This window comes from Diabrotica undecimpunctata, chromosome 7, assembly GCF_040954645.1.
Source record: "Diabrotica undecimpunctata isolate CICGRU chromosome 7, icDiaUnde3, whole genome shotgun sequence".
In the NCBI taxonomy this organism is placed as follows: domain Eukaryota; kingdom Metazoa; phylum Arthropoda; class Insecta; order Coleoptera; family Chrysomelidae; genus Diabrotica; species Diabrotica undecimpunctata.
The window spans coordinates 94,782,450-94,807,757 of record NC_092809.1 but is presented as its reverse complement, the minus strand read 5'-3'; the positions used below and the strand labels follow the sequence as shown (position 1 = coordinate 94,807,757).

Genomic DNA, 25,308 nt, shown 5'->3' with positions numbered 1-25,308 from the left:
AGTGTGTAAAAATGACTAAGTTCTTCTTGCAAGTTTGCAAAACACGTCGATAAATTTTGGACACCCGTTGCTTTTCGCAAATAAGCGCAGATATGGGAGTTGGTGCAAACACTAATAAACTTTATTGTATCCGGCTTGCCAGTTTTAAAACAAAAAGATATAGAGCAGGATTTGTGTGAAACAGTGCTTTATTCAAGGATTTTGACAATAAAAATATGACCTAAAATTAAAATGAAAATTTAGTTTTGTAGGTATTTCAAACCTAATTATTCAAATAAGTTTTAATACCGTTGGTCAGTTACCAATAGTTGACTTAATTTTATTCTTTATTATATTCGTATATAATATTATCATAAGAGAGAAAATCTTGCCGGCAATATTTTCGACTGGTATGAAAGTTTATCGCCTGGCAAGTTTCGCGAATTAAATTTTGACAGTTATATCACGAGACGTTAGTCGAGTGATTTTGTCAAAATTTCATAAGCGAAAATTGCCAAAAGGCAACAAACTTTGCCAAAAGGCAATAAAACCAGAAGAAAATTTTGCCCGTAAATAATTTTCTCTCGAATGATATTCGACAATACTATTTGACTCATTACGAGACAATTAATGAATGCACCATACCAACGAAACAAAATCTTTATTTATTTGTTAACAATATTAAATGTATAATTATTATAAGCTATAGTAGTTTGCCCATTCTTTTCTACCAAAGCATGATTTTATATTATTGACATGTAGCATTTGGGAACTCGAAGGTCCAGCTTCATTTGTTGTTCTGAGATTTTCGATCAACACTGGTGGTGACTGGAATCCAGCTGCAGATATGGTTTTAGAGATCTTGCATTTGAGCGAACCGTTAATTTAATTAACTCCTGTTCAGAAATACCTTGCTTGAACAAGGCTGACACAGCTGAAGATCGAAGAGAATGGTTTGTTATTTTATGTTTTTTTTATCTATTCCAATTTTTTCAACTGACATTTTTATCCACTTGGATACGGTGTTGATTAGAATGGACAGTTTTTGAACCAAGATCCATCCTTCCAGTTGGGGTGAACGGTAAGAAAGAGTCTTGTCTGATAAAATCTTTGGTCCCCTTCTTTCCATTAATTTCAAAAATAATCTAACTGGGTATAAATTTTCGTTTAATGAATTTCTTATCAGACATTTGCTGCTTGCCAAACTTTTTGAACGGCCTTGATTTGTTTTGGAAAAAATGCTGTTGTATTCAATTCGGCCCGTAAATTCTCCTATGACATCAAATTCCTTCTGGAAAAAGTGAATCTTGCAGTTTACGGCCTCATTGCCTCTTCAAGCAAGTTCAAATGAGCAAAGATGAAAAAACTTTTTTTGTGCTCAAACACTTTGAAGCTGCCTTCGCTTGGTACCTCTGTCCAATCTTGCACATTTGAAAGATATATCCATGAAAGGGTCGATTTTTATGCCGTACTTCGTAAAATTTTTTTTCTTGTACCTTTTTTGCTGTAGTATTCCACATTCACTTTACAGACGACTCTTCGCCATTGCCTTTTTTCATGTTAAAGGCATAATCTTCGAACATTTTTGCTAGTTCCGTTATGGTAGTACATCTTTCAAGCGTAAAATTTCTCACCAATAGGTTCAAAATTGGATCCAAATAGAGCTTCTGGACCTCTGTGTGTTCAATGGGACATTTTCAGAAACCAATTTTTTGCTTTCTTTACCTGACTGGCATCCAAATCTTGACTTTTTTGTCTGGATTCATTATATCTGTCCAAAATTCATTACGCCTCAATGACGTTTCTTAAACTGACAACAATAGAATGACCAGACAACTTCGTGGCGGATCTGTCATAATTAAGTCACTGAGAAATCACGGGCAAGAAGGGGTTTTGTCAGTAGGAAACGTGACGTTGCTATGACGTTTTATCAGTTAAAAATAGTCTAGTGAAATAGTCACAATAATTTCCCAAAAAAGTCAAAGATATAATATAGATACATTACTTCTTTAAGAAGATATAATCGTAGCTACACCTAAGTCACGATATTTTCACTTATAAAATAAAAAAAGTACCTAAGTCATAAAAATTAAAATCTTTTAATAAGGTTTATAACAAAAATGTGTAGAGTTAAATATATAGGTGTCACCTATATGTAGAATGAATCATATAGATTATTAGCGTGGATTATTACTGTGTCGAGCTTTCGACATCCTCTCTGATGTCGTTTCAGGGCTTCCGCTGAGCACTAAGACACTAATCACTGCACTACTGCATTCTTTTGAATCCTTAGTGCTTCATATCAGCACAAATTGTGTCCTCATTGGTAATTGTTATGTTGAGATCAATATAAATGATAGAGGTGAATGAAACCTTGCATACTTGGTTGATAATATCAAAACACCCCGGTATGTTAACGTTTTTTGAAATTAATGCTCTGTCTGTATGAGCTTAACTAAATGTCATTCTTGGTTGGGTGTATTCGGAGATTGCTAAATAGACACGTGGAAATAATTAACCTATTGGCAAGCCTCTTCCTCTTCAGACTTTTGAAGTGTTGGCTTGGTATTACGCTAATACTATAAGATACATTCTACCTGTACGTAGAGTAAAATAAAGTGGTCAAGTGATGATGCTACCTAAAGTTAAATATACAACTTTAATTATGTTGTATATATACAACATTAATATATTATATTAATGTTTTAATAATTAAACTAAACAGTTAGCTAAAACATTACATGAAATAACGAATGATCAAGCTAAACATTCCGAGATTGAAGGGGACTCAGATGCTGAGGATGTAGTAGAACCTGACACATATTCTAGCAAAAGTTCGTCTACAATACTCCCTTGTATTTCGTCTGGAAGTGGTACAACCAAAATAGACATAGTAACTAACTACAAGCCTCTACGCAGAAAACGTAAAAATTCTACAATTTACGACTGTTTAGAACACGAGGATTCAGACGATTCTGTAGCAGACAGAGATTACCAGCCCGAAAAACCCTCTCAAAACAAAAATATGAATGGTTCATCATCAAGTTTAAATGAAGCAACTTTCGATGTTACCAATTTTAAGGGATGGTCTAAATAACCAAGAATACCTACTAAATTTAAAAATTGTAATTATGCAGAATTCAAGGGTTTGAAAGTGATACCGTTTTCTGAAGACCCAGTAAGTTTCTTTAATGTTTTTTTTCAATGACACCTTACTACAATAAATTGTAGAACAGTCAAATTTATATGTTGTCCATGCCAACAAACATTTAGATTTTTCCTTCGAAGAATTAAAAGCTTTCCTAGGAATTTTAATTCTAATGTGATTTAATACTTTACCTTCTATCAAAAAATACTGGTCTGCAGATCCAAATTTTTATAATAAAAGGATTACTAATATTTTCACTCTAAAGAGATTTCTTAAAATATTAAGATATATCCATTTGAATGATAACCAACAAATGTCAGCCAGAGGAACTCGGAAACTTGAAGTTTTACAAAGTGAGGACCTCTTATTCAAAAATTTAAAAAAACCTTAATGAAATCTTTTTCTCCGAGCAGAAATATTTCAATTGAAGAAAGTATGGTCGCCTTTAAAGGAAGGACTACTTTGAAACAGTGCATGCCAATGAAACTCATAAAGAGGGGTACACAAATTTGGGCAAGAGCATGTGCTGAAACAGGTTACCTCATAAATTTTGAGGTATATCAAGGTAAAGAACCTAAGGAACGAATATACTCTAGGCGAAAGAGTTATACTGAATTTAATTAAAGTGTTAATAAAGGGGACACTGCTTGTACTTTGACAATTTTTTTCAAATATTTTCCAAAAGCACATTTAGTAGATGGCAGAAAAATGAAAATGGGTGAAATTGATGGAGTTGTCTGCAATGATATAACTATAAGCAAGTGTAAGGATCGTGGCTCAAAATTTGTGACCGTATGTGGCAATATGCATAATCATGCAGAAACTGGTTTTGTTTTGAGAGCATCAAAAGCAGGAGAACGCGAAAACATCCGCTGTCCTCAAGTCATTGTAGACTACAATATGTATATGGGCGATGGTGATGGTTTGACCAACGAATGTAGACATACTCAGTAGCTTAGAGAAGTCGTCGATGGTGGATGAAGTTATTTTATTACCTTTTTGATGCATCCATAGAAAATTCTTACATACTTTATAAAAATCCCTTAGGCAAAGTAAAAGTAGAAAAAATGCAATATCTCACACTGAATATAGATCCAAATTGGCTACCAGTCTTAAAGATTTGTCTGCGAGAAAAAAAATTGGAAGGCCATTGAATATGGAGTATTTTTAAAATTGGTGTCATTTGCCGCAGAAAACCACCCGAAGACGATGCCAGCAGTGCTCAAAAACGGGATTACAGAAACGCAGTGATATAGGTTGCGTAGACTGTAAAGTGGCTTTGTGCTTGGATTGTTTTAAACCATATCATTCAAATGCCTAAAATATTATTTTCATTATTATTTATTTTTTTGTTTATTACAATATTGTGCCGTATTTTTGTATTATTTAAAGTCCTATACGTATTATTGATACACTTTTTATCATTTGGTATATCCTATATACCAGAGAAACTACCATGAGAATTATTCTTTGATTGAACTCTAGTACAACGGTTGCCAGCATTTTTTTCATAAAGAAAACAAAAATATATTCAAAATTTAGTAACTGATGTATTAACTCTAGTATTGCAAACTATTATCTAAACAAACTTTGAAAAAGTTCATGATAATAAACTGCGGCTTAAAGGGTTAAAAAATCTCATATCGATCGTTTGAGTTATATAAAAAACTAATTTTCGCTTGTTTTTATAACAATAACTAGAATAAAACGTGCCAAAAGTGACAACTTTAATTTCCTTTCTAGTAAATTTACTACACCACTGACGCTCCTTCGATTTTAACAATAGCGAAGCTTCGTGAAAAGTCTCAGAACCGAAATATAAGTACCAATCAATGTAAGATCGTTACGAAAAATTTCCTTTTGAAGTATTTTCCACACTATCATCAGACGCAAGTTATTTCAAAAATAAAAATTCATTCACTTCTCCTATCTTTCATACTCGATCGTGATTATTCCATAAATAACTACAATTTGTTTCCACGCCTCATTCAAAGAGCATAAATATAATTTTTACACCGGTCATGATTTAGACACCAAGATCAAAGGAGGATAACATGTTATGTCTGTGAAATTTGCCTAGATAATATCTCTTGAAAATTGTAGGTTGTTGCCATCAAAGTTATTAAGATGTAATAGATAAAAGGAGCGTACGCGTGCGTGGCTGTACCTCATTATTTTTTGGAATTCAACATTAAATTGAGAAATTTTCGACACCAAGATTTATTGTTATTTCCTTTGTTTGGTTTTACATATAAACATTGGTCATTTATTTTGTCGAACGACTATTTACCTACCTACCGCAAACTTGTTATATCAACTATAACTTATTTGGAAATAGCGTAGGTAAACATTGATCGGTGAAATAATTATATTATCAATTTCCCCGTGTATTAGCTAAATCATTGCCTTTTTTATGTACATAAAAATGTTTCCATCTACACTGCGCGTTAAAAATAAGCTATCTAAAATTTTGGGCATTTCTTAATTTTTAAGAACTTTACAAGAAATTGATTGTCATTAGATGTTTGTGTAATGTTTAAGAATATGTTTTAAAGTAGTATGCAACCATTTTTTAAATAACAAATGTTTAAAAAAAAACTTTACCAAAATGATGATTTCAATGGAAAATTTTAAAAATTAACTTTGTAAATTTTTTCTGTTATCTTTATAAAAATTATAATAAAGTCGTGATGTTTCATATTCTGTATTACCACCTCTATGTTTAATTACCCTCTTCATTCGACTTGGCATTAAATTGATTTAATTCTGGTCTTGAGAAAAGCATCCCATTCTTCCATGAGCGCCAATAGAAGCTGCTCACGATTTATTGGAGCAGGTATTCTCTTTCTTACTCTTGGTTTAAGTTGGTCCCAGGCATGCTCAATCGAGTTCAAATCTGGGCTTTAAGCTGGTCAATTCTTTTTTTTTTTTTCACACCGACGGTTTTCAGGCATCCTGGCTACGTATGGCCGCGCGTTGTCTTGCATGAAAGTAAAGTTTTCACCCATAAATCCAGCAAAAGGCATTGTATGCTCGTCTAGAATTTCGACAATGTATGGGTGGGCATTCAATGCTCCTTTATTAATAAACACGAGATCAGTATGTTCTTCGAATGAAATGTCTGTCGAAACTTTACAGAGCTTCATCCAAAAGCAACACGTGCTCGTCGAGCACAAGCAGCATATTGTTCCTTACGTCTTCTGTACCCTTTGATGCGACCGTCCGATCCATAAAGCACCATCCTGGACTCATTACTAAACAAAAACTTTTTCCAATCTTCTATCGTCCAATGCTCGTGGTCTCCAGCAAACTCAAGTGTCGGCGTTGTCGATGTGCTGCTATTAAAAAAGGTCCTGTTGCTGAGCAGCAAGCCCTTAGATCAAATTCCTTTAACTTTCTTCTCACTGTAAAAGTGCTTAATGTTCACCCATGATGATTTTGGATTGTTCTAGTCGTAAAGAACCGATTTTGCACAGAAGTACGTTGTAAAAAACGGTCTCCTCTGGCCGTCCTGATTCTTCTCAGCCTGATCCTTGTCATCGTTTGTGAGATCCAGTCTCTACAAATCGTCGGTATGTTTTTTGGATCAGACAACGACTGACTCCAAGCTGTCTGGCCAGTTCTCTTGGACCCATTCCATTATCAATCAAAGTAACAATTTGAACAGATCTAGCAAATCTCTCAGTCATAGTTTTAAATTTAAAACTTGCACACGTAAACTTTTGGAACAACTGTACAGTAATAAAAGATTTTTGAAAAACAGAACAGCCATATTCCAAGAAAAACAACGTACAAACAACATACATTTTCCGAAGTCGTAAAACTGATATCAATTTTGCGAACTTATTACCCTTAATTGACCTATCGGCACCCAGTGGCGGTGCATAAAAGTGTTTCTGTATTGTGGGAGTTTATTTACAATAGAATAAATTGCATAAACTTAATATTATTAAAAAATTCGTATCGATGGTCTCTTTTTAATGACGCGCAGTGTATATTCGATGAAATAAACTCATTTATTTTCTGTTAAAAAACATATTTATTTATTGTATTACTATCATTAAATTAACAGAATTCCTCAGCAGTTCTGCAAGAGATGCTTAGGGCTTAGAGAGGGCTTAGGTCTCGGTGTAACCCACTCCGTAGATCCCTACGGGAAAGGCGAGTATGCTTAAAAAAACCGAAGTATTGATACAAACTGTAAAACATAGAAACAAAATTTGAAGTTTATTTTATATGATATTTGTCCAATTTTTGACTCACATTAAAGAATAGCATTTTTCCAGATGTCATCTTTTGCAAACCAATCGTATTGCAGCTAATTGGCTTATTGTACACCTTCTATTTATGCATGATCTTCATTCCACAATTCCGGAACACTGAACAGGTCTAGGGGATGGGCACCATAATTTTGGAAGTCATTTGGTAGTTTCCTAAAAGTGTTTGCCACCTGCGATTTATTACGTCGGAGGCATGCAAAATATGGTTAATTGTTTCAGAATCTGTAGTTCAAGTTTTTATGAAACAGCCCAACCATCCGGCACAGTATGCAAGCCTTACTTAGGCGGATGTCCAGAAAAAAATTCTATTATGGTTCTAAGCTGAATATTGCTTATGCTCCGCAGTATATTAGCATTAGTAGCACATGTCTGTCTAATATACATTTGGCTATTTACTTAATCGGGTATATTCTTCCAGTGAAAGTTGCTTTGGGTTCTGATCCGCGAACGCTCCCTCTTTATCAATAAATGCACCCAACATCACCTCTTGGATTTCCAGAACGTACTTCATCACCTGTGCGAAACAATACTACTGTTCCAGTAGATAATTCTGCCCTATAGAATTTTTCATACAAAAATCGTTTCACGTCATTCAAGATTTACGATATCAGAATCCCACAGCGTTGCCAAAACATCAGAATAGTTAATGATTGAGGAATTTTTTAAATGTCAACTATTTAGGAATACACTATTCAATTAAAATAAATTTGATTTTAGGGTTGCAACTCCAGAAGAGATAGAAAGGGATAAGGTGATGTTATGCTAGAGAGATTATTAGGCAGAAATTTATAAAATCTGGATCCGAGGCTAAACAAAAGAGTGAATACATTTACTTCAAGCAGTTGCAGTTCTTGCATAGAGTGGTCGCAGTGAGAAAAACACGAGATGAAATGGATGGTACTGTCGGAACCAACGGGGAAGATCCGGTAGCAGATCGATCCCAAAAACAAACAGCAAAAAAGAGAACAAGAAATGCCGCAACTGGCAACGAAGATCCATTCATTACAGCGTTAAATAAGTCAATTGAGACCAGAGAACGATGTGATCAAAATGAAAACGGCGAGCACCGATTGTTTTTATTGTCCTTGCTAAGTAATCTACGAGATGTACCCCGTGAAAGAAAAAGGAATACAAAACTTAGACTAATGTCTGTATTGCAAATACACAGTATGCCTACTCAGCGGTCCACTGCTACTACTTCTATCCAAAGTTACATAAACCTTCAATCTCCCCAACCAATATTATCACCCACAGACGGTAGCATTTTTGATCATTCTCAGTACTTGGATCTGTTTTAAAAACTTTAACCTATGTTTAAAGCCATACTGATTTTTTAATAAGATAATAAAGAAATATTCATATTTAGTTATTTTTTTCTACAATTACAGCAGAGACTCACCTTAAAGTTACGAATAATTTTTCTTCTGGTGTTATGGATTTTTATAAAATAGTGTCTTCTTTGGATAAATAGTTCTTGCACAAACTTAGTAATTCGTCGAATGACGCGATTGAGATATGCACATAGTTAAAAAATTTGGTTGGATACTTTCCCAAATTATCGTACAAAGGTTAAAAATACTCCACTTATAAAATGATTAGCAACAGAAAGATGTACCCAAAATTTCCTCCAACATTCTTCGTCGCACATGTAAGTGCAGTGCTATCTCTTCAACGCTTATATTGCAACTGAATCAAGTGTCTCTTGGATGCCTAATTGGTGGCTCGGTTTGGTTACTGCGGTAACCATGGTGTCGCCACTTGTTTCGCCACCGTGGTGTACTACTGAGGTATAGCTCTTAGGTTGATGTTATGGAAATGTTAAATACAAATGACGTCACTTTTTATAAATCGTAACGTGAAATGATTTTACTGTGAAAAATATTATATATGCATATATAATAATCTTTATTATTCCTATCGAGCAGTTTTTCCCGGTTGAGATATAAAAGCTACCCTATTGTACCTGCATGATCCGAAGGTAACCTGTAGTATTATAGAGAATTTCTTATACAGAAAGTTGTTGTCCTTCTGTAGACGTATCAGTGATTTTTATGGTTAAAATTAGTTAAAAGTTAAAAAGGAGAAAGTAAACAACAGAAAATATAAAGAAATATAACCGTTCTAATTAAAATTCCAAAACAGTCACAAATTGAATATATACTCACCTTTGGCTTTTATTTTAAAAGCAATAAAATAATTTTTGATAGACTGTTTTCCGTTTTAGTCTATCATCTTTGTCATATATCCCACATATTACCCTAATCTGACAAAAGAGATAACTTTTACGTCGTAATATGGAAAACCTTTAAAGAAAATGACTCGTGATAAATTGGTATCAATTCTTTTAAACATCAAATGAACCACATCTTATATGTGCGTAAAGTTAGCAGACAAATAACCCACTCTAACGTTCGTTCACCCCATCTCATCGCTACCAATAATTTTCTACTAACGGAAATGCTTTAAGAAGACGAATGGAAAAACAATCTCCGTCTTGAGACGCTATTTGTTTCGAAAAAGACTAATAGGCCGGTAAACCTTTATCACGTTAAAGTATTGTTTAGTTTATCCTGATTGTCAGATAGAATCCATTTACATTCTTCTGCAAGTCAAGCGTCTGGGAAGTAAGGATTCCATATTGCCCACGTATAATCTGGTTCTTTACTGTCATTTGTACATTAACATTGTAAATTATACATATATATATATATATATATATATATATATATATATATATATATATATAAAGTAAAAGTCAAAGTGTACATTTTCTAGCAAAAGCCTGTTTCTTATTCAATATTAGCCTCCTAAATTGTTAAAATTATCTTTTTTTTTCCACTCCTGTTTCCGTTTTGTCACCCATCCATTTATGTCTTCTACATTGCATGCTCTTCTTATGTTTTCGCTTCTCTCCCTATCCAACAGACTTTTCCCTGGTATTCGTCGGAGTATAGTCGTCTCGTTTTAGATGTTTCAGGTCTTGTCTCCGCCGTATATGTTAATATAAGTCTAATTGCTGCTTTATAGATTCTTGTTTTTGTGTTTTGTCTTAGGTGTTCTTCCAGATTGTGTCATTAAGAGATCCCGCCGCTTTACTTGCTTTTAAGCGTTGTTGTCGTAGTTCTTCTTCAACATCTCCATAACTAGCTATATCTATTCCCAGATATCTAAACCTTGCTTCCTGCTTCATTATTTTCAGATCAATTTCGATTTTACATCTTAGTGGGTATTTAGATGTTGTCATACATTTGGTGTTTTCTGCTGATATTATTATATTGTATTTCTTGGCTGTTGTTTGAATTGGTAATGAACACATTATGACGTCATTTTGGCCTCCTATGGCCTCATTAGACACTGGGACTGAACAAACAATTAAACACTGAAGGTCAACGAATGTCCTCCAATTATTTCCCACTCAAGATATTACCGTACCAAGGGTATGTATTAATATCGTTTGCTGTTCTTTGCGCTACATGAAATGTGTAAAATATTACAATAATTAATTCATTCATCCCAGATACGATCCTTGTCGAACTCCGACCTTGTTGGTTTATCTTGTGAATGAGTTTCCCTAAAAAGAACTTACAAGTACTTGTCGCATAGGTAATTTTAGATCCAAAGGCTTAAGTTTCCGCGGATATCATAATGATCCTATTTAGGTAGTGATCGATGCTTGGGAACATGATCGAAATCTTTGGGGAACATGAACAGACCAAAGAAAAGAGTTTGTTACCGTTAAACGACCTCTGATAAAACCATGTTGTTGTTGTAGACTGTGTGGTCACATTTTCTTGAGAAACTGAAACAGATGTAGACAAATTTGTTATCTTTGTTAAAGATAGGAGACACCAAGCTAGTTTCCAGAATGAAGGGAAATAGCACTGATTAAGAGGCCTGAATTTTGTGGGATACAACAATGGCTACATATTCTGCGTAATGTTTAAAGAAAAGTAGATTAGATTAGCTTCCAGATTTGCACTGTAAATTGCTTAAACCACTTATGGACAAGCACATTCTTTGCCGTTTCGCTATAATTATACAAATTATATGATTATTAACTAACCTTGCTTGGTTAAGTAGAAGATAGTATTGTTAATGGTAATTCAATTACTCCTTCTAAATTAAACTTCACCTCTAAATGGGTTGAGTATTGCAGGTAATGTGGTAAGCAGACTATACTGCTATACACTATGGTGATATGAGAAGACAAGAAACAAAAGAAACAGTCGCACGGATTCTTTCAGAAAGGTTAAGTAAAGAAAAGTTTGATGAATGAGAATACACTGCAACTCATGGAAAAAAGAATTAGGTAATATTAAAGAATAGCAACAGAATGTAGAAAAATATTCAGAGACAAATAAGACCCAAAATCCGAAAGGCCAAAAAAATTGGTTAAGAACACAGTGTGAAGAGATAGAGTTGTTGGGAAAAAAACGATACATTCAATATGCATAAAAAGGTAAAACAAGCATCTGGTCTTTAGATGAAGTGGAAAAACCAATATCACAACTAAAAGATGGCAAAGCTCCTGGACCTGATAATGCTGAACTCAGAAAGCTATTTAACACCGACCGTACTCAACGACTAACAAAAATATTCAATAACATATATTTAAACGGAATAATATCAAGATCATGTCTGAAGTAAACGTTTATTGCTCTACCAAAGAAACCAAAATCCGTATCCTGCAATGATTTCCGGACCGTTAGCCTAACGAGTCACATTTTAAAGTTATTGTGACTAACCAGGACGTTTTATTAAAAATGCAAAAAGGAAAAGAGTTGTTAACCACAATAAAAACATCCAAAATCGAATAACTGGGTCACATCATGAGGAACAGCGAAAGAGATGGGTTGCTGCAATTAACTCTATAAGAAAAAATAAAAGGAAAAAGCAGACCAGGAAGGCGAAGGATTTCCTGGCTGAAAAATCTACGTACGTGGTTCAACACAACAACCACAAATCTTTTTAGAGCACCAGTTTACAAAATCCAGATTGCCATGATGGTCGCCAACGTACGAAACGGATAAGCACTACAAGAAGAAGGATACACTATGATGGCAAAACATTGAAATGGACCCTCAGACATTATACAAATGTTGATATATGGTCCAAGACTTGAAGGTTGATAGATGATATCTTCAAGAAACGTATTAGGTCATTAGAAGGAATAAATCTAAAGAAACATAACCATTACCGCTATCTTTAAACAAACTCCCAGAAAAGGTCGTGCAAATATAAAAAAAGACATTCGAAAAAATATGTATGTTAAATGTGTAAAAACTAACCAACGCATGCTATCAAAAATTGAGGAGCTGATAAAAGAAACATCGACCAAAATGTAGGTAATTCATGTGAAGTTGACGCAGGTGGCAATACAAGGATATAATTAATTGTATTACAACTATTACATATTTTAACCATATCAACACTTTCATACACTTAAGAATAATAAATGGACAAAAAGATACTACCTTTAAAGTTTAAAATTTTAGCACGAAAAACATCAGCAACAAACTTTTTAACACAAAAACAAACAAGTACGAGCTCATTTTCTTTTAAATCATTTTAGTCGATTAACCTGATTAGGATCACTTCATTCATGTCAGAAATCCTTTCCTTCAAATTCGCCACTAACTTACAAACTCCCTAGACATTCAAAACTCCCTTATCGTCCGACAAGACTTAGGCCATCCATATATCCACCTTTTCCAGCACGTTCGATGGCGACCATGTGTTTCTGCGTTGATTCATACCCGGGCCGGATCCAGTGGGATCTCAGTCACTACCCTGCTATTGTATTCACATAGGAAATTGCGCCCCGGACTTCCGCTTTGATTCTGCCCCACCGACCGACTCGGTATCAGTAAAGTCGGCAGAGTGGCATCAAGGTTAGGAAGGGAAGGGTTAAGACTGCGGTTTTTACTAGCTTAATAGATACATTATTTTTTGGAAGCTAAACAAACATAGTAAAGATATTTTAGTCTTTTTTAACCCATAACCGGTGAGGTGCAATTTCAGTTACATTGAGCGTGATGTAAGTCCTTTTTAAAAAATAGGTAAAAAATAAGTTACAGCTAGATGAACTTTATTCGCTCATAGGTATATGTCTTATATAAAAAAAGTTATTAAAATACCTCTATTTTACAATAGTAGGTACTGAAATTTTCTCCTTATTATAACAAGCCTCCACAATTTCATTAATTAAAAAAAAGTTGTTTTTTTGCGATGTTAAGAATATATATATATATATATATATATATATATATATATATATATATATATATATATATATATATATATATATATAAATATTCTAGTTTTATGAGTTTCTTGAACCGTACTATATTTAATACAAAATTAGTATTTCTCTGTTTCTGCAGGTTCCTGCAGGAAACCAAGAAATACTAAGTTTATATTATATATATATATATATATATATATATATATATATATATATAAGGGAATAGTAATCATTAATTTTTATGCAAATAATAAACAAATAAAGTTAATTAGGTGAACTACACTAATTTTAAACAACATTTATTTTCGTTACGATTATTTTGAAGCACATTTTGTGTATATTTTCTTACTACATGATAAACATATAGACTTTTTACAATCGCAGCATAAGTAAAATGTCTTTCTATGAAATTTAGAAGGGCATAAAATAACAATATTTCCGAATCTCTAATTTTTCTTCGGGTAAAAATTTTACTGGTTCTTCGAGTGCAGGTATTCTTCTTATCGAGTTTCTTGTATCTAAGCAATTCTAGGATTTTCAAATCGTTTCCTCATAAAAGGTTCTGTCAGGCTTTTTGAAACAATTAGACATGACAAATGCATTGACACAACTCATGTCTAATATTCAATAATAGCCATTGGCCAACGTTGAGTTCTTCTTGATGAGCTATACATGGCGCATTTCTTATCTAGTGCATCAACGCCTCCTTTTGTTGAATTATAGAATGATATTATTTCAGGTTTGTTACTCTCAACATCCGTAGCACGACAGTGATGCATAGAGGAAATGAGGATTACAGCCTTGTTTTTCTTAGGAATACATGAAACTAGCGTTTCATGTTTTTAAAATCCATATAATGTAAAACCAACTTGTTTTTGTTTGTTTGCCTTCAATTCTGGAGGTATATCCCTTTTGGATTTTCTCATGGTCCCGACATAGGTAAGGTCTCTGTACTGTAACTCTTTCACTAGCTGAAGAGAAGAAAACCAATTATCTGCAGTAATTATCCTATAACTGCCAAGTTTTGATAGACGAATTACTGATTGTGTGGGTTTTGATTTATTTTTTTTTTAACCTTTTCCGGTATATAGATAGCCATTATAGGCAAATTAAGTCTTAACATCAGTTATCAACATCAGTTTTAATCCATATTTTCGTGGCTTATTTGGTATGTACAATGTACATCCGGAACTTGCGGATGTTTATTTCTGGGGTTTTCACGTTTATACTTCAGCCGTCTACTTTTAAAACCAGGTAAGTCAGTCAGGAAGCTCAGGAAGAAGGAAAAACTTATAACTAGCTTGTTTTCTATTTATTTATTTTTTAAATATTTTAAATAAGTTGGTCATAGATGATTACATCCTTGACTGTGTTTTCACTTTTAACCAATAATTATTTTAAAAAAAAAAAATTAAATTTTAAATCTATACCTGGTTTTGAAAGCGACTTTAGTAATGTATCTGGTTTTGCAACCATTGTTGTGGATCCATCTTGTTTTGAAACAAACTGTAGCTGATGTGTATGGAGTTGAAACTAAGTATCAAGATAAGAAATTCTTTGCATAAGTTTGAGCTATTTATAATATTAAATTATTAATTTATATAAAAAAAATAAAATAAAAAATAAAAGTGCATTTCCTATATTTTTCATTTTGTTTATTGAAATGTTGTAACGATAAGACTACCAAAGAGAATTGAAATACTATTGTAAAAATAATACCTCAATCAACCATGGGAGCTTATCGTCTATACCTTGCCTAGCTCAGTATCTCAAGGGTGAGTTCGTCTTGTCTTAAACTAGGGATTGAACCTGAGTTCAATGAATAACAAAAGAATGATTATAAAAAAAAATTTAGAGTATTACTCAGGGAAATTGAATACTTCCCAACGAATTGTAGTATCCGTCAAACTAAAATTTGTTATATGTTATTTAAAAAATATATATAACAAAATAATTAAATTAATGAATATAAGTAATTAAGTATACATTACTATTCATAAAAAATTTAAAGTATAACTCAAATTTGCTATATTTAAAAAAAAAATAGCAAAATAATTTTCAGATGTTAATCTGGGGAAAATAAAAAAAATTACCCAATGAATTGTAGTATTCATCACACTAAAATTATTAATCTAATATTAATAAACTACTACAGAGAATATCTCTGGAAAAATAAAAAAAATTACTCAATGAATTTCAGTATTCATTAAACTGAAATTAAATAGGTACTGTTATAAAGTAAGCAGTAAGATGGTGTAGCATAAAGTTTATAATAAAAATTTAATAATTATAATATACAGTTTTTGAGGGGAACGCTCAGGGGAATATAAATGTATATTACCCAATGAATTTTAGTATTCATCAGACTAAAAATGAAGGGAAAAAATTAATTTAAAGTAATCGGGTATCTGTAGACTTTGGTACTGTACATGGACCCTACCAAAGGATCAATTGAAACCATGTTGGTATGAACGCAGTAGCCCATAGCCCACGGTTAAACCACGACAGCGCTCCTCGGAGACGACAGCCCTATGTGCCATGAACCCCCCGACGCCATACCCTGGAGACAACCCACCATTTAAGGAAGATCCAGTGGTACGAATGTACATCTGCATCAAAGCTCAGGCCCACAATAACAAAAATAATAATAACAAAGGGGCAATGCATCTGATATATTCAGATATACATTGTTGAAGAATTCTGTCTTCAGAAATTCTTCTTCGGAAGTACAACAACTTCTTTTGCAAAATAGCATTCTATACACATAGTATGAAGTCTAGTTAATAATCAAAGTCAAAGGTAAGTATACAAAAATAAAGACAAATAAGCAAAGTCAGGTAAATACATAATATAGAGATCATATCTCACAAAAATGAATAGTTAATGGATACTGCAAATGAATGAATCTCAAAAAAAAAATTAGTACTCAGGATAACTGAGTACCTAAAGTAAGGCAACAATAATATCAAAAATATAAAATGAGTAAAAGCATGTAGACATTGATATGCAAATGTAATTATTGATAAACAACTCAAAAATACATAATAAACTTTACTTGATATGTCAAATAAGACAAAGTTCTGCACAAAAGAGATATAGTAACTGCATAAAACAAGTCTTAGAAGACTAAGAATAAGTTAATAATGAAAATAAGATAATGATACATAAGAAATGTTATTCTCACTAAATATAAACCAGGGATCTACATAAAAGAATAAAGTACTGCATAAATATAGTTTACAAAAATATAAGAAAACAAGTGAAAGTAGGTATACTACAATCAAACTTCAAAGCGCCATAATTCTACACCAGATTTCTAAAAGTAGATGCATAGAATTATTTTAACTCCAAAAGAAATAAAAAAAACACATCATCCAAAAAAAAATATATATACCTACTACGGTATATTAATTGTCTCTAAAAGACCAAAAAGGAACACAGATTCATATAATCTGGCCCAAAATCTCCTTAGGATATATGTATCCTAGGAAAACTAAAACACCATGTATGCAACTAACCATGTTGTCATACATAAAGTGCTGGATGAGGCTTTTAATTGTATCAAAATCAAAAACAATTACCCAAAGTAAAATAATAGAAATATATAAACAGTTAGGGTAATGTCAAATAAATAAGATTAATATGTTTATCATAACTACAGAAATATCAAAATATAAAGAGATAAAAGATAATGCTTTACTATATTATACAACATTATTGAGACTCATCATCACTAGAATCAGTAACATCTAACTTAATATCTTGCACATGAAAATTACCAAGGTCTTTACCATCTAGATCCTTAAGATTATACACTAAAGGAGATAAAACTTTATGTATAATACAGGGAATAAATTTGGGAGCTAATTTAGCAGAAAAATCATCCACAGCTTTTGAAAGGATGTTATTTTTCTTCCGGACTTTAGCACTTACACGAAATTTTACATCATGTCTACGTAAATTGTAGCAATTAGTGTTGGTATTGTAAGAGTGACCTATTCTCTTCTGAACTTCATTAAATATAGGAGAAATATTCTCTAAAGGCTTGCAAGAAGCACAAACTTTACATTTATGAACATAGTTCACAACAAAAGATCTCATTTTAGGCCAGTAATACAATTCTGAAATCCTAGAAAGGGTTTTAAAGACACCTAAATGAGCAGCTGTAGGATCATCATGATAAATTTGCAAAATTTCCTTCCTATGTGGAGAAGGAACAAAAATTTTCCATTCTGGAGAAGAATCAGAAAACTTTGAGCTAGAAAAAACATATTTATAAAGAACATCATCCTGAACCTTAAAAGCAGGATATAAGTTAGGGTTTACTGTAACTTTCCCTATCATATTCCTATACCAAGCATCTGTTTTTAAATTAGATAAATTCAAGAGAGAAACTTGAGATACTTCAGGAATTCTTGAAAGAGAGTCAGTTACTACATTTACAGAATCACTACGATGAACAGAGTTAAGTCGTGACTGTTGAATGTCAGAAAGATTTTCAGCACTGCTAGCAGTATTTACTACACAAGTAGATAAATCTGTAGCCTTAAATGAAAAATTTGAGAAATCCAAACAAAGTTGAAACAAACGAATAAAATCCATACCTAATATCATCTTATGTGAAATAGAAGGAACTATTAACACTTTAAGCGATTGAGTTTTACTCAATAAAGTAACAGGTAACCAAACATATCCTAAAATACTCTGAATGTTTCCATCAGCAGTAGTGAGTTGACTTGAAACATCATAATTAAGTGCTAATTTGAGTTTTTTAAGTAAAAATAAAGAAGGAAAACCAATAATACTAACATTACTGCCAGTATCAAGAAGTGCAGAGATTGTTTCACTACCTACAGAAATAGAAATATATGGTCTATTATCATTAGTATGAACATCTAATAATGAAGTAGAATTTAAATGTACCTTAGAATTTAAAGGACCACTAGAAAGAACAGAAGTACTCGAAGAAGGTAAAGTTTCAGATTGTACTGAAGAAAAAGTGCTTAAATTATCATTAGATATAAAAGAAGTAGTTTTAGGTATAACTTTCTTAGACACATTCACTGACTTGGGTTGTTTGAATGTCTTCAAAAAGTTTTCCCTGGAATGTTGTTTCAAACTGTTTTTTGAACATTTGCTACATTCATTTGTGGTGATATTCTTAAACCCACAACTGTGACAAAACTTTCTCTTGGGTTTATTACATACTTGAAAAGTATGGCCTGTCATGTTGCAGTTCCAACATGTAGCAGAAGAAGAAAGAGACTCAACAGAAAATTTACTGCGAGAAGAAATAGTAAGAGCGGCTTCAAATCTCTTACAATACTTTGTAAGGTCTGCAACTGATTCCACATCCTGGAAAGCAAGAGCCTTGACATAATCAGGAAGAAGACCATTAATGATTTCATCTACTTTTTCACACTCAGGAATAGATTTTGAAGACCGGAGCATCAAAGACTCCATATAAGAAATATATGCAGAGACAGGTTGTTTGAAAGACTGTTTTGTAGAACGTACTTGTTCCCACAAATTTCTTTCATAATTGTAAGGTAAATAAGTTTCCTTTAAGGAAGTAACTAATTCAGACCAAGAATTAAAAGATTTTTTTGTAAAGTGATTATGCCACCAAGTAAAAGCAGCACCTTCAAATAGGTCTCCTGCAGAGATGAATAAATCTTCATCAGTGCAGTTCCTAGAAAACTTTAAAGTTTCAATCTGTTCGAGAAATGGAATTAGAGGTTCTTTACCAGAAAATTTTTTAATACCCCATTTATAAACAGGAACAGACTTAACAGGTGAGGCTGAAGATTGAGAATAATTAAGGTTTACTCTATCAGGAGTAGAAGCAACAGGTTGGTCTACCATATCAGGTTGATCTACAATGTCAGACAAAGTACCTTCTAATTTCAACAAATCATAGCGGATAGCTTTTTTTAATTTTTCTTCGTCTACAGAAGTTGGCTGTAGACGGGAGATTCTACCAGACAAATGAGTTAAACGAGAACTGAAAGCTTTGAATCTACTATCAGATTTTGTACCTGAATAATCAGATATAAGACTTAATAGGTCAGAATAGGAAGCTAAAGCTTGTTGGTAATCAACATCAAAAGATAGATTAACAGAAACATCAGAAAAACTACGGTTACTGGCTTCCTGAGAAAGAAGTCCAGCAAGGATCTTTCGTTTTTCCTCTACTGCATTTGGGACAGAGACATTCCTAATAAGAATTTCATATGATAATTCATCTGTCTTTAAATGTTTAGGTAGCATCTTGAAGAAATAATTTAAAAAATTAAGGAAGTAATTAAAATACACTATCCACAAAAACTGGTTAAGTTAATAAAAAACAAACCACTTACAACAGTATAAAAGTACCTACCATCAAAAAAAAAACATATAAAAATATCTGAGTATAAAATATATGCTGAAATATATAAAAAATGGTAATACTTTTTAACCCAACATGTGAAAATATATAAAAACAGTCAAAAATATGGAAATATTAAAATTAACTGCAAATAATGATAATATGAACACACAAAAAATATAAATAAGAAAGTATTTATTAAAGTTTGTTATTTGCCACCAAACCAAAAACTCAGAGCACAATTCCCTGAATAAAACAAGTACGGTTGGGCGCCAATGTGTAACGATAAGACTACCAAAGAGAATTGAAATACTATTGTAAAAATAATACCTCAATCAACCATGGGAGCTTATCGTCTATACCTTGCCTAGCTCAGTATCTCAAGGGTGAGTTCGTCTTGTCTTAAACTAGGGATTGAACCTGAGTTCTCAGTTGATAGCAAATAAGACAAATTTTAACCAATCATATTTATTTAAATCAATAAAAAAAAAACAATAATTAACCCTGCCAAAGCTTAACAGTTATAAGTGTTACTTATTGCTTCGATGGGCGGCTTGTGTGCTCTAGCTGTTGGATCCTCCAATTAGAAGTTGTGGAATCTGGAGAGAGAGCTGCAGTCACACGTGGCTGTATGTCCTAAGTTTTGGTGTCCAATAAACCAATAAATTCAACAACTCCAATTAAGTTTTGATGTGTCCAACAAACCCAATAAAATATCCAGTAAACCAATAAAGTTTTGATATCCCCAATAAACTAAAAGGATAAGAAACAACATGCATTAGAAACACATCAAAAAGAAAGGTTTAACTTCCTTGCCATCTTACAAAATTACACTTAAACAAATAGCGTATGGCAAGGATAAAATGAAATATGAATGTTACTACTTAGTTAAATTCTGTTAAAGAGTCCTAATGCATATATCAGAAAAAAAAATGTGCTTTCGAAAGAAAGTAAGGTTACATTGGAAATGCGGTCAGGATTATAGAATAAATATCACAATGAAAGTACTTACCCCAAGAGAAGTTGTAGACCATAAAAATGAGTCTTATAATAATTTTTGCCTTCTTTTATAAATTTCAAAAAGAGGCAAAAAATAATCCCACTACAGAAAAGTTGTTTTGACAGAAAGTGGGAGACTGAATGAAGTTAGCACAGATGTCATAGGATTTTGCTATAGATATCACGAAACTAGCTTGTCAGTCAACACGGAACAGAATAGTCTGCCGAACAAAAGTGAGAGGGCGAATATTTATTCTATGGGACAGAAAGAAAGAAAATAAAGACAGAGGAAGAAGAGAAAAACAGGGGCGCCAACTATTTTTATAAACAAAAAAATAGTAAAAATTAAACTGAAGATAAAGAAATTAATAAATTAATAAAGAAATTAAAATGAAATAATTATTAAAATATAAATTAATAGAGATGTGACGTTTATAACGTTACAATGTAAGAAAATCGACTAGGTCGTCTTCTTCAATGAGGAGCTGACAAATGTCGTCATCGTTTTGGTTATCTTTAGCTATCAACTGATCACCTTCTACGATCCTTTTGTAATATTCAAGAGTATTTAAAGACCTCCAATTTTCCCCGCAATGTTTTTCCAGTAACTTCCTCACATCTGTGGCTTTTAGCTCGAAAACTGTCCCTGTTTTTGTAACAATGAGCTGAGGATCATTTATACCTTGAAAATTCCTTCACTTCTTAGAAAATTTCTTTTATTGGCAAAAATCTGATCTGCAGTTAACTTCTCCTTTGATAAGAATATCGTTGCCCTTGGAACTTCGTTTGAAGTGGAACCTTTTCGAAGGATTCAAGTGGAAGTACCACTGGGCAGGAGGTCGCACCACGTCGAAGTTTGATTTCCAATCATAGTTTAAGCCATTCAGAGGAATCACAGTTCCATAGTGAGAATAAACTTTAACGTATTCAGCTGGTTTGATGATCACTGGTTTTTTTCTGATCTCCTTCTCGATTCTACCAAATATCCCATCGGATAGGAGAAAATAATGGTCCACTATGGGAAACACAAACTCGGTTCTTTCTACAGTTGCAGGAGCTTTTTTCGATAGCCAAAATGCTACCATACTCATCATAAAATAATTTTTATTTTGCCCTCCACATCAGTCGGAGGCAAGGCGGATAGTTTTTACAGTTTCAGGAATGTTCAATTTCATTAGGCAATCAAAAACAGCAGATGCTATTTCATTTGCACTTTTTTCGTGTTGGTCTTCGGTCCAGTAGTATATGAATACATTTTCTTTGGTTTATAGTCACCAACTACAATGGTTAAATTGTAGATGTAGTTGTCTTGAGTAATAAGCGCTTTGGTCTGGCACTTTGGGTAGAACTTGTTTTTTTTTTTAATAATCGAAGGATACCGTCAAATAATCGTCCGTTTTTCTGCACCTGGTTTTGAAACTAGACGCTTATTAGTATTCTTTTTAATAATTCTGTTTTTATTTATTTTTTGTTATTAAACAAAATTATTACATCGATACCTTATCTTTGTCGTAACCCTTACTCCTTATGGTCTGCGAAAGGGATGTGATTCCCCGCGATGTCGGATGTGGAAGTAGCCAATTTGTTAGCGAAAGATCGATCGCAGATTTGCATAGATGGAAAGATTTTGGATTTACGGATTTAGTACGTGTTGCGGAAGGAAGATTTACAAGAATTGAACTCCAACATAGAAAGAAAGTTGAAAGGATGCGAGAAAAAATGTCTCCAAGAAAGTATATAAAAAAGAGTTTATAACTTTTATATATTCAATAACTCCATTTTTGAAACGAAAAAGCTTTTGGATGAAGAATATGTTTGGTGGGTTTTTAAATAGAGTTTACTATATGGCGGAGAATATTTTGTTATAAAAAGCTATATTAAAATATTATAAAATATATAAGTCCTTAGTTTCTTTTTTGTGGACATTTTATATGAAATATGATAAGTTTAACCTGAGTTTCAATGTTTTAAGGATATTTTTTAGTGGTTTCCAAATTTCAATTGAAAGATTTCTCCCAGTTATATGTTAGTGAAAGTCTTTAGTCTATAAAGTCGTATTGTTTCCCACAAGAGTGATTGTAGAATGAAGAAACCATCTTGTGCTTTGGCAGGACATGTCATTGACAAAGATCATATCATTTTTTTTTTTTTTTTTATTCAGTTTGATGGCCTTGGCCGAGCCAATTAGCCAGACAAATTTAAAGACAAACAATTTTTACAATCAGAGGAATTTTTTACAATTAGAGGAATAAACATATAATCATCCGTACAATCTAACGTGCAATTAGTAATAATTAGCAATTAACAATTAATAATTAGTAATTAGTAATAATTCTTTTTTTTTTCTTTTTTAATTTTTTTTTTTTTTTCCTGCGCTAAGACATAACCCGATTCAACATCTCGGAGGTTTACATCTTTTTTTTTTTTTATTTTATTTCTTTATGATTTTTTTTTATTTTTTTTTTTATATTAAATTTTTTTTTTTTTTTTTTTGCTATAATACAATATTTACTTAAATATAAGTTAGTTTTAAGCTACAATTTATATTTACAGTTTTTGATATGTTCGTAAATCATTTTTAATATGTTGATATCTCTAGAGAAAATCAAATTGTTCAGGTAGACGGGAAGTGGAATTTTTAATATAATAAGATTATCATAAAATTTGTTTATGTTTACTGATTCGTGGGAACATTCAAGAAAAATATGTAATAAGTTACCTTCTTTTCCACACTTGCAATTAGGTGACTCCGCGAGACCCAACTTGTACATATGAAGGGGGGTAAGAGCATGATTAGATCTTAATCTGTTTATAACCCTTATGAAATGGCGATTTGATAGAGTATGAAACCATCTTTTTATGGGTATTTCAGGCTGCATTTGTTTGTAATTATTTCCAGTTCTCGTGTTTCGATAATATGTTTGCCATTTTTCTTTTTGATGCTGTTTACTAATTATATCAATGTCTGAAAAGGGGAGTAAGTTCAAGGGAGCTTCTTCGCCTATGTCTAGGGCAGATTTGGCTAGGCTATCTGCTATTTCATTGCCCTTAATGCCCGCGTGTCCCTTTATCCATGATATAATAATGCTTTTCCCTAAATTTGTAATTTTATTGTAAATAGTCATAATTTCTAGTTCTATATGATTTAGTTGTTTGGACCTATGTACGTTTGTTAGTCTGTCGACGACACTCTTACTGTCTGTAAATATTATGCAGCTGTAGGGTTCGTTACTATGTATATGCCTTAATGCAAGAAGAATCGCTGTCATTTCAATATCATATCATGGATTTTGATAACATTATTATTTTGTGTAATAAAAGTAATAAATTCAAAAGGACCTTTTTAGAAATGGTGTGTTTTAGCAAAAGTGACAATAATTTGAAAAAAAGATCAGAAATTCAAAATCTAAGTAAAATTTATAACTATATTATTTGTGTATAAGTCATTCATAACTTCATCAAAACATCAAATCTGTAACTTTATTTACCATATATACTTGTTACATTTTTTCGGGTATCTGTGAATTATATAAAAAAATTTCTCTTTCTTATTAAATGTTTTCAAAAATTTTCATGTTGGCAATATGAAAATAATAACGTGAATAGCAGATGCTATTCATTGGTTTAATCGCAAACTTTCAAATTTAAGAAAATAACTCTACGATTGTAAAGCAACCTATAGGAAAACACATACTACTGACAATTGGATTAAATATTGTCAAATGCGAAAGAAATGCAAGCAAGCAATAAAAGCTGAAAAACGTACTACTTATGCTAACATAATAAACAAATCCACTAACAAAAGTAAAACAGTAAGAAATTTATTTTAACAGACAAACAATACTGGACCACGGGTAAGGTATTGTTACATATAGGATAAACAAAGGGTACAAGTCTAACCCTATACACGCTCCTGAAAGTTTTCATGAACGAGTACCAGATTTATAAAGCTATGCATGTGTCTGACAAAAATTCTATAATTAAATTATATATTTTTACAGAACCTATGGCTAACAAGGACTGTATATTATATGGAGCGTATGTATTGCATTTAGTTAATTTTGTATACAGGGAGTTTGAATGCTGAATAAATTTAGGACATTCAAAGATGTGATCGAGGTCACCTAGCTTACCACAATGTTTGCAACTATCATCATCGATGACTTTTATTTTAAATAAATGGCATGGGTAGCATGCATGTCCAAAGCGTATTCGATTTATAGTAGTAATATATTTACGAGGAGCTTTGAAATTCTGAAACCAGGTTGTTTGAGGTATAATTGGTTGTAAA

General features: G+C 32.4%; 2 long non-coding RNA genes across 2 annotated transcripts in view; one reads left to right on the top strand and one right to left on the bottom strand.

Moving 5' to 3' along the window:
• Nucleotides 1–8,372, top strand: part of LOC140446865 (uncharacterized) — a 374,692-nt gene extending 366,320 nt beyond the window's left edge. The window contains exon 3 of the long non-coding RNA XR_011951527.1: nt 8,125–8,372. This is a non-coding gene — a long non-coding RNA (uncharacterized lncRNA). The remainder of the gene's footprint in view (nt 1–8,124) is intronic.
• Nucleotides 8,373–20,470: 12,098 nt separating this feature from the next.
• Nucleotides 20,471–21,455, bottom strand: LOC140446864 (uncharacterized). Its single transcript, XR_011951526.1, has 2 exons — nt 21,031–21,455; nt 20,471–20,771 (listed from the first exon to the last, which is right to left on the bottom strand). It is a non-coding gene; the product is annotated as an uncharacterized lncRNA (long non-coding RNA).
• Nucleotides 21,456–25,308: the final 3,853 nt, after the last annotated feature.